The following is a 10,748-nucleotide window of genomic DNA, read 5'->3' on the forward strand; positions in this document are numbered from 1 at the left end:
GGATGATATAAACTTAAGATATTGAAAAAAATAAGTAAAAAGCATTAAGTTCGGCCAAGCCGAACTTTAAATACCCTCCACCAAAAGGAAGAAATTCGCATATTTTCAAAAAAAAAAAAAAAAAAAAAAAAATGAATAAATAAAAATAGTTGAAAAATAATTTATATTGGGGCCTTCACGAAGGGAGCCAGTACGATATCCAAATACGAAACTTGAAACAATTTCCGTGAATAATGTTTCTTAAATAATCAAAATACCGAATACAGGGAGGCTATACGTGAATACGAATAATTTCGTAGAAGATTTTGACTTGCAACGATTATTTAAAAAGAAAGCTTCTAACTAGATTTAAACAAGTAAATAAGCTGTAAGCTCGATCGGGCTGAGCTTTAAATATCCTCCACCATTTGGAAAGAAATTGGCAATTTTCAAAAAATAAAATAAAATCAGTTACAAATTCCTTTAAAATCTTAAAAGCACCGAATGTAGCCTTTATATGAGGGTCCATACGATGACGTGGACCAGCATTGGCCAGTTTTGTCATAAGCCATTACATTATTCAAATGCGAAACTTGAACAAAAAATCGCTGAATAATTTGGCTAAAATCATCAAAATACCGAATATGAGGAGTTACCATTATATGGGGGCAATATCAAAATGTGAACCTGCACAGACAGTTTTCTGTCATAAGCTGTAGTATCCATTACGAACTTCAAATACCAAATTTAAAATAATTCAGGTGAATAATGTTTCTAATATTATCAAAATACCGAATATCGGGAGTAAAGCGTATATGCTGGCAATACGAGAAGATGTGGACCTGTACGAGCTATTTGCTGTCATAGGATGACATCAAATTCAAAACTTGAAATATTTCCGGTGAAATGTATGACACCAATAATCGAAATACTGAATATCTGGTGATACAGTTATATGCGGACTATACCAAAACGTATATAGGAATAAATTCTATGCAAGGATATTTCTTGTATAATCGGTAAACATGCTGCCAATTTATAGCTAAATAAAATTCTGTCTAAAACGCCCAAGAAACCTTAAATATCTAAATTTGAACCGATTCGCATCAATTTCAATAGGGATCGTCCTTGGGCAAAACATATATATTGTTTGGCATTTTGTTCACAAAAACACATGGACAGACGGACTGACATGCATAAATCGACTCAAAAAGTGATTCTATGAAGATCCTCAAAGTAACCACGGGTTTACCTCGCTTCATTCTCCATGTTACAAACAAATTGCACAAAGACATAATACCCCTACCACTATGTGGTGTAGTGTATAAAAAGGAATATCTAGATGGACAGTTTTTTGCAGGGAACACAAATTACCGATTTCCACCAAATTCGGTTGAAAAATGTTACCAGGCCTCCAAAAATACCTTATATTGGGCTGTATCGCTATATGGAGACTAAAGACCAAATAAAGATCTTAAATACATTTGAGAGAAATGTTATCCATATTCTTTTAATCGATCCACGGCAAAATTTACTAAATTGACATATAATCTTATCCTGATCAAGTAAATATATCTTTGTGAGGCCTCAAACTCTTATATTGAGGAGTGACTAAACGACAAACTTACCAGAAGGAATGAATATCCATGAAGATTATACAACGCAAAATTAACATCCGATTTCATTCCAGACTTGGTACATCCTACAAGATCTTTTATGAAGATCATTACAAGTTCTTTTATGAAGATTGTAGGGATCGGACCATTTCTTCTGACACCTCCCGCACATATGTTTCAAGATTTTGACAAACAAAAAGCCCATAGAAAGCGAAATAAACTGAAGGCTGAGGGTATATATCTGTCGGAACTGACTGATACGACTGATACTTTTTAACCTGTTATACCCTCCACCATAGTATGGAGGGTATATTAAGTTTGTCATTCCGTTTGTAACACCTCGAAATATTCATTTTAGACTCCACAAAGTATATATATTCTTGATCAGCATAAAATTCTATGTCGATTTAGCGATGTCCGTCCATCTCTAGCTTCCGAATGAATTGAAGTAGATTGATAAAATTTAACGCAAATGTATGTTATGTCTGCAGAACTTTTGGTATTGAAAATGGTCCATATAGGTCAACTTTTTGGTATAGCCCCCAAATAATGGTACCTCCCTATATTCGGTATTTTGATGATTTTAGCGACATTATTCACCGGAATTCTTTCAAATTTGATATTTGAAGTTCGTAATGGATACTACAGCCTAAGACAGTAAATTGTCTGTGCAGGTCCACGTCTTCGTTTAGCCCCCATATAACGGTACCTCCCGATATTCGATATTTTGAGGATTTTAGCTAATGTTTTCATCGGAATTGTTTCAAATTTGGTATTTGAAGTTCGTAATGGATACTACAGCCTAAAACAGAAAATTGTTTGTGCCAGTCAACGTCTTCGTATATTTATTGCCCTATCCAGATGAAATTTTGCACAGATCATTTGTTTGGCCCAAGGACGAACCCTATTGAAATTGGAGATAATCGGTCAACATTTGGATATAGCTCCCATATATATCTTCGTCCGATTTGCTTTTTATAGTGCACCAAACGTGTAATATTAGCCCACATAGCATGGAATTTTGCACATAAAACCAAATTAGGCCTTAAAATAAGTATGCCAAATTTGATCGAAATCGGTTCAGATATAGCTATAGCTCCCATATATATTGTCCATCCGATTTGTTATTTTTGTCCTCCGCAGCCGTAATATGTACTCCGTAACAACACTATTTGGTGAGATATATCAAATACAGTTCAGGAATACATTTGCTAAATTTTATCGAGATCGGTTCAGATTTGGATATAGCTCCCATATATATATTTATCCGATTTACCCTATATTGTACACCAAATGGGCAATATAAGTCCGAATTTAAAAGATACAAATGCTTCGGCATATTTAGTCCTTTGAACTTTAAATTATAATTATAATCATAGGGTGTATGATTGAATTCTCCCATAAAAACTTTTAATTGTTATGCGGAGCTCTACTAAATTAGCAAAGTGGTGTATAGTATCATAAAGTCGGCCCCGCCAGACTTTAAAACTTTCTTTACTGTTTTTTTTTAAGTTTCGCATTTGAATATTGTAGTGGCTTATCACAAATGTTATCTATGCAGGTCCAGGTCGTCGAAATATAACAGCTACATTTGGTATTTTTAAAATTTTAACAGAATTTTTAACGGATTTTATTGTTTTTGAGATTTGCCAAATTCGCATTCAAAGTTCGGCCTGGCCGAACTTACAGTTTTTTACTTTTTTTTAGAAAATTTTTCGATTTTCTAGAAGTGTATGTCATATCATCGAATTTGCAACTGAACTTCTGACATCATCACTCATTCACTGCCGCGGCAATTGTCATATGTGTGTGCAATAACAACAATACATCTGTCCACAGCGTGGACAACAATAGCGACTTCATTAAAAGTGGCATTTGTGAATGTCGGTTTTCTGGGCCAAGTCATGGCATTCGATCGGTTAGTTAGCGAGTCAAAGAGGCGGTGACAGAGAGTTCAAATTGAAATCGTTATTAACTTTTACATTCGGACACATACTCAAACTTCAATTTCAATTTTTTTGGATAATTTTGAATTTTTGATGTGTGATTTATTGCGGCAGATAATGAATGAATGAATGCTTGGACAGATGCTTTGTGGCGATAAAACACATTTAAATGCATGATTATGGGATTTAGAAGAGCCAAAAAAAAAAAAAAACACATCAAGGTGGACACTATTAAGGTTGACATTTGAGTAGGGAACGTTGTTGTTGTTTTTTTCCTCTGCACAATGTTGTTGTATGTAAAAGTATGTTTTTTTTTTTCATCATTGTTTTTTATGTCGCCACCTTTGTTTGGATGCTGTTGCTGTTATTACTCATGACTTTTAATGCTGGACGGATGCTGTTGAAGATTTAGATGACTATCTCTCGTCACTTTTACTTTTTCGTCTCTGCCAAGATTTTCACACCCATCGTGTTGTTATTGTATTTTGCTTTGGATCAGCAGTTTCTTTTCTTTTTTACAGCAGCACTTTGTAATAAAACACAATGTGTGCATATTGTTTGAATAAAATAAATAGGATTTTTTTTTTTCTAATTAAAAAGAAATGCACAATTTTTTAATTACTTCATGTCAGGAGTTCAAATTTGTCATCGTAAAACACTTTGTTCGACTATGTAATGAGCTTTCGTTGGGGCTGCATTCAATTTATTGTGGAATTGTCAATGTGAGTAGAGTATCTTGACATTGTAATGTTTGTAAATATATTCTGTGCGATATTAATAATGCGAAGCTTATATTAAATTCAAATTTCTATTGAGAAATATTTGGGAAATAAATTTAGATTTTGAAGCTTAGCTGTTAGTCTAATTACTAATCTGCAAAAACATGTTTGATGTTCTATCCACAATGAAACAGGTTGTCCATACAGACTATTTCACTTCAAACTTTCCACTTACCCAGCAAGTAGGCTTGAAATGTGTCAGATATTTTGAGACCAAAACCTAAATCACTTGCAATTGGACCAGAATATGTGGCGAATATTTTCAGTGACATTAAAATAAGGGACATTTCTATTTTGGGCTCACATCGAACATTTCATTCTCGAGAGATAACTTTTGAAAATACTAATTTCCTAACTTTTCGACACACACGAATTCTTCAGAATTTTTCTGTATATATGAAATACTATTAAACTAAGTAACTGATTGACTGAGAATCAAAGTCCAGACGAAAAACGGCTGAAGCTAAAATGAAATTTTGCTTCAATGAAATTTTGCTCGAAGTTTTGAAGGTCTGCCTTCGCGTGGGTCGGCTTTGAATACTCTCCAGCATTTGGAACGAATTTGGCAATTTTCAAAAAATAAAATCTGTTAAAGATTCTTTTAAAATCCTAAAAATAGCGAATGAATGGATGCGATGTGGATCTAAAAGGCAACTTTTGGCGTAAGCCATTACAATAATCAAATGCGAATCTTGAAAAAAAATCGATGAATAATGCGCCTAAAATCATCAAAATACCGAATATCCGAAGGTACCAATATATATGGGGGCTATACGAAGACGTGGACCTGCACAGACAATCTTCTGTCTTAGGCTGTAGCTTCAATTTCTAACTTCAAATGTCAAATATGAAACAATTCAAGTGTATAATGTCGCCCAAATCATCAATATACCTCATATCGGGAGGTACCGATATATGGGGGCTATACGAAGACGTGAACCAGCTCAGACAATCTTCTGTCACAGGCTTTGAAACAATTCCTGTGAATAATGTCGCTAAAATCATCATAATGCCGAATATCAGGAGGTACAGTTATATGTGGGCTATACCAAAACGTGGACCTACATGGTCCATTTACGAACTTAACCTGCTTACTGGAAAAATAAACACGTGTGCAAAATTTTAGCCTTATATCTCAATTCGTTCGAAAGATAGCGTAATTACACCAGACAGACGGACAGACAGACGGAAATGTCTAAATAGACTTAGAATTCTACGCTGATCAAGAATATATATACTTTGTTGGGTCTGACATGAGTATTTCGAGGAATTACAAACGGAATGACAAAGTTAATATACCCTCCATAGTATGGTGGAGGGTATAAAAACAAACATCTTTCAATACCATCCACCTTAGGGTAAAGGAAGCTTTAGAACCCATTATGACCCATTTCGCCGAACAGAGTTAATCTAGATATGTATTTTTATCCACCCTTTTGTCCATTTTAATTTTTATTAACTCTACAATTCGCAAATATGGAACTATCATTTAGAAATGTTGCATGGAGTTAGGGTTAGAGTGGAAATAGGAACCAATTATTTTTTGGAGATATTCGCAAAATATTAAAGGTGTTGATATAGACCAAAAAATGTTATTGATTTTGCAGTTGCTGCACAAGTTACAATTTCAGACAAATCGACTAATGATTTTGCAAGGGATTAGAGTTTAGTCGTCAGATGTATTCAAAGGGCGAACAAGTAAAAACAAAAAAAAAAAAAAACAAAAACATCAGCCCGACCGAATTTTTGATACCCTCCACCATTATGTAAAACGGAATTATTAATAGAAGAATACAGTTTCAAAATACCGAAGTGGGTACCCTTATATAGAAATCTTGGATCAATAAAGATATCGAAAAATGCCGAATTTTAAACAAATCCGATAAAAAGAAAGAAAACGTGGACCTATATCGGACAATAAATAAATACAAAGTTTTAGACAACTAAACTAAAAATGTGGTTTAAATCGTTAAATCATTAAATATCCGAAAAAAAAAAAACGTTTTATTAAATCTTGAACCTATACAGATAGATCCCGTTATAAACTCTCAATACTAAATTTGGAACAATTCCGCCGAAAAATATAACTGAAATCATAAAAATACAAAATATTGGGTGGTACCATTACGAAAACGAGGAGGGCTATAGTAAAACGTGGCCTGATATACCTCATTTTCAATACCAACCATCCTGGACACAATACAAATTATCTTGCCAAATTTTAAAGTTGTGTGTGAAATTATGTGCGTGATATCAATAGACAGAATTAGACAAAATTTCTAAACAGCTTGTCAAGAAATTAAGTTGCGGAGTTATTTGAAGTAAGGAACTATTTCTTCTTGAGCACTGGAATTTTCAATATCAATCCCTTGAGCTATCATCGGGGTCCGAACTTTTAATACCCTCCACCATTTGGAAGGAATTTGGCAACTATCGAAAAATACCGGCTAAATGAAAACGGTTATATAGGGATTACTTTTTGTCATTGGCTGTAGCACCGATTCCGAAATTTAAATACGAAATTTAATAAATAAAAAAATAAATAAAAAAATAAAATAAAAAATTAATAATTAATAAATATTAAATGAAAAAATAATATAATATAGAAGCGTGCATAGACCATTTTCTGTTATAGGGTGTAGTATTCATTACGAAATTTGAAACAATTCCGGTGAAAAATGGAGTTAAAATCATGAAAATACCGAATCTTGGGAGGTGATCATAAGTGTCTTAATGCATCCTACTAGGGTTGGTGCTATACATTTGGAGCACAATAAAATTGAAATCGGATGAAAGTATATGTGTGGACCATATATTCAAATCTGAACCGACCTATATCTGATATTTTATACAGAATATCATTGTTAATGAGCACTTATTACGAATTTGGTGGACTTAAAAATGAAATTGTATGATATATATATTTTGCAGCTATTGGAACTGTGGTCTGTCTCTCACAAAGATATAATACCCTGTTTAATAGATTAGCATATAAAGGGTTTTTTTTTAAGCTCGATAGAACTTTAAATTGTAAAAAGTAACAAAAAAAAAATTAAATTTTGATGAATTTTTTTTTATTTCTTTCAGTATAATGTGACGAATCATCATGAATAGACTTACGCTTGAACAACGCTACAAAATTATCCGAATTTACTTTGAAAATCAGGCTCTAGAGCAGTTGGCAAATGACCCGTTGTTTTATCGCAAAATTGTGTTCAGCGATGAGGCTCATTTTTGGGTTTACGGGTTGAATTTTTGTGCGCGGAATATGAGTGACATTATGGCATACTACACTAAGTTTCAAAATTTTTCTCCCAATAATAAGGGAGCCGGCGTAAATGGGTTAATAAGCCAAATTGCCGCATATGGAGACCCTACAGACTCCATTACATCTAGAAAATGCACCGTATGGTGCGGTTTTCACGCTGATGGCATCATCGGACCTTATTTCTTCAAAAATGAGGCCGGAGCTCGCGTTACGGTCAATAGAGATCGTTACCGCACCATGATCAATGATTTTTTGTTTAAAAATTTCAACAGAATGACGCTAAGTGCCATACGGCGAACGCAACCATCGGCTTATTGAAATCAAAATTTGGCGATAAGTTAATTTCGAGAAGTGGACCTGTCAATTGGCCTCTAAGGTCGTGCAATTTGACATCTCTCGATTATTTCCTGTGGGGCTACGCGAAGTCACTGGTTTATCCTGATAAACCAGCAACAATTGAGGCCTTGGAGGCCAGAATTGTTCGTGTTATTCTTGACGTACGACCAGCAGTGCTCGAAAAAGCTGCCAAAAATTGGACGTCCAGAATGCACTTCGTCAAGAACAGCCGCGGTGCCCATATGCCCGAAATCATTTTCAAATGTTAATGTCACGTATTGATCTTTCGAATAAAAAAAAAAATTGAATAAAATTTAATTTTTTGTGTTATTTTTTACAATTTCAAGTTCTGTCGGGTTTAAAAAAAAACACCCTTTACTTGAACCCATAATTAATCCACAGGCTATCCACTACGGCATGAGCTTTAATCTACAATTTTCTGGATCTTAAAATAAATGTTACCTTGAGAGAAATTTTGGGTTAGAATTTAAAATCCTTACAAGTCCTGGATGTTCCAAGGATACCTCTAATATTTTTATGTAAATAATAATATTTTGAGTTGAATTTTAATTTTTTAATTTTTTTCAGTATTTTGTATGTATTTTGGCATTCAATTTCAATTTAACACTTCAAAATGTATTTAATTTTCCATCAGTTATTTATATTTAATAACGAATTAGTTTTATTTCTTGTTTTTTATTAAATATTTTTTTTTAATTATTTTTATAACTCACATCTTTTTAAACACTATCACTGGCTCGCTGTGAAACACTTATTGTAAACAGGATATATTAAAATGTCGTCAATATTTATTGAATTTTTTGGTAGTTTACTCCTTTATTTATTCAGTTTCAACAAATTATGGCAAATATTATTCGTTCGATTTCGATTTTGGTTGACTAATATTGGTTGGCGGCCATACAACAGTTCAGTACCCGTACCGAGTGGTAACTGAACGAAATTGAAATTTGTTGGTGGCTTGTAACTGAAATGAAAAAAGCGAAAAAAACAACAACAGCAGCAACAACAAATATTTCGTAAATAATACAAAAAGCGAAAAAGGCCAACAACAAAACGGCAGCAGCAGCAGCAACAAACATCAACGCTAAGAGCAAAACCAAAGCCGACAACAACTGTTGTATGAAAAAAAAACATATGCGGTGGATGGCGGTCTGCTTGGTTAGCTGGCTGGCTGGCTGTTTGAGTTAACCAAAGCCAAGAGCTTTGCTTTTGTTTGAGAGCAAACGTCGGATGGATGTTATCATCATAACCAACGAAGCGATCGTCGAGCGAAAAAAATGAAAACTAAATCATAACAACAAAAAGTGCAAAAAACGCAGCCATTGTCATGAATGAACAAAAATCGGTCATCTATCCGATACAATTTTGAAGTGGTCTTTTTTGGAGACATGCCATTCATAAACTAATTTCGAGCCAAAACAGTTGTTGAAGTTGAAAACTCTTGCATGGGCCATTCCCTCCCTATTACATGTTAACGATATTCGTACAAGAGATTTGAAAAAAATGTAAATAACCAAATTAAAAAAAAAACAATAACCTGAAAAAGGCTTAAACCCATCATAAAATAACCGGTCAGTGACGACATGCTAATGTATTTTTTTTTCGCTGCACAATGAATATAATAATAAAATGCATTACGATGTGATGCATTACACCAGTAGATCAGGAAATTTTTAATTTTCTTTAGGCTCGGCCATATGTCTAAAAAGGATAAATATAGGCCACATCCAAAAAAAAACTTCAAGACTTCCATTTTTACTGCAGAGAATTTGGAGACTATCAAAGGTCTGGTACCTCCGCAGGTAGTATCCGATATAGTCAAAATGTCGTACATCGCAATATTACTATCAAATTTAGATCGAGCTTGTATTTAAGCAAAGTAAAATATATCAGTCGGTTTTACCGCCAGACACAGGTTGAGATAAAACAATGCAACACAGTCAAGCGCCATCATTTTTAGATTAAAATTTATTGGAAAATGTTGGAAATAACAGCAAATTTTAGAATAAATTTAGATTTGTTCGGATTTGTCACCTTTGGCACGAATTATGGCCTTCAAACGGCCAATGAAACCGTCACACGCTGCCCGAATGTGTTAGAAAAAATGTTTATATGTGTGTAATATGAAGACAATCAGCTCTTAAATCACATTTATTAGAGTCATAAATGTTCATCTTTTGACCCTTTGTGCGGGAGGTACTTGATAGAGTGGGTGAATATTGTCAATTTTCACACCTGAAATATCACTGATGAAAATATTAGGATTTGTGAAGTTGAATTAAAAAAGGATTAATAGTTTTCGTTGTGTGCAGTAAAATATATATTTTTTAAATTTGGCCTTTTTTTTTTTGGTGGGGGGGGGGGGGGGGGGGTGTACCGGAAGAGGTGGGCAGATATTGCCCATCTCCGAACACGATCTAAGTTTGATAATAATACTACGATATACCAAGTACCAAGAGTACTAAGACCAATGTTGCCCTGCGGTATTTTGCCCCATTCCCAACCTTGCTTTCCAAAATACTCCAGACACAATAGTCCAACGGATTGGTATCCGGAGGTTTTGCGCTGGAAATGAAGCGAGGAACCTTATTTTGCAACCATTCTAGGGTCGTGCGTGTTGAGTGCGATGGTGATGAGTTTGGTTGGAATGTCCAAGGTCTGCGGCCAAAATGTTTGCGTGCCTAAGGCTTTAATACAAACTCCAGAATTTTTTCGCGATAATATACGGAATTTATTCTGATGCCACGGTCGATTAATACGAGCGGAGAGCGAACATCGGCTGTTATGGCGGCCATCACCATGG

General features: G+C 34.3%; 1 protein-coding gene across 1 annotated transcript in view; it reads right to left on the reverse strand.

Annotated features, from left to right (window-relative positions):
* LOC131801228 (uncharacterized) overlaps positions 1 to 8,763 on the reverse strand; it is a 31,596-nt gene extending 22,833 nt beyond the window's left edge. The window contains exon 1 of the mRNA XM_059119591.1: positions 8,659 to 8,763. The gene's annotated coding sequence lies outside the window, so the exon portion shown is untranslated. The remainder of the gene's footprint in view (positions 1 to 8,658) is intronic.
* Between the last annotated feature and the right edge of the window lie 1,985 nt (positions 8,764 to 10,748).

Source organism: Musca domestica, unplaced genomic scaffold (assembly GCF_030504385.1).
Source record: "Musca domestica strain aabys unplaced genomic scaffold, Musca_domestica.polishedcontigs.V.1.1 1, whole genome shotgun sequence".
Classification (NCBI taxonomy): domain Eukaryota; kingdom Metazoa; phylum Arthropoda; class Insecta; order Diptera; family Muscidae; genus Musca; species Musca domestica.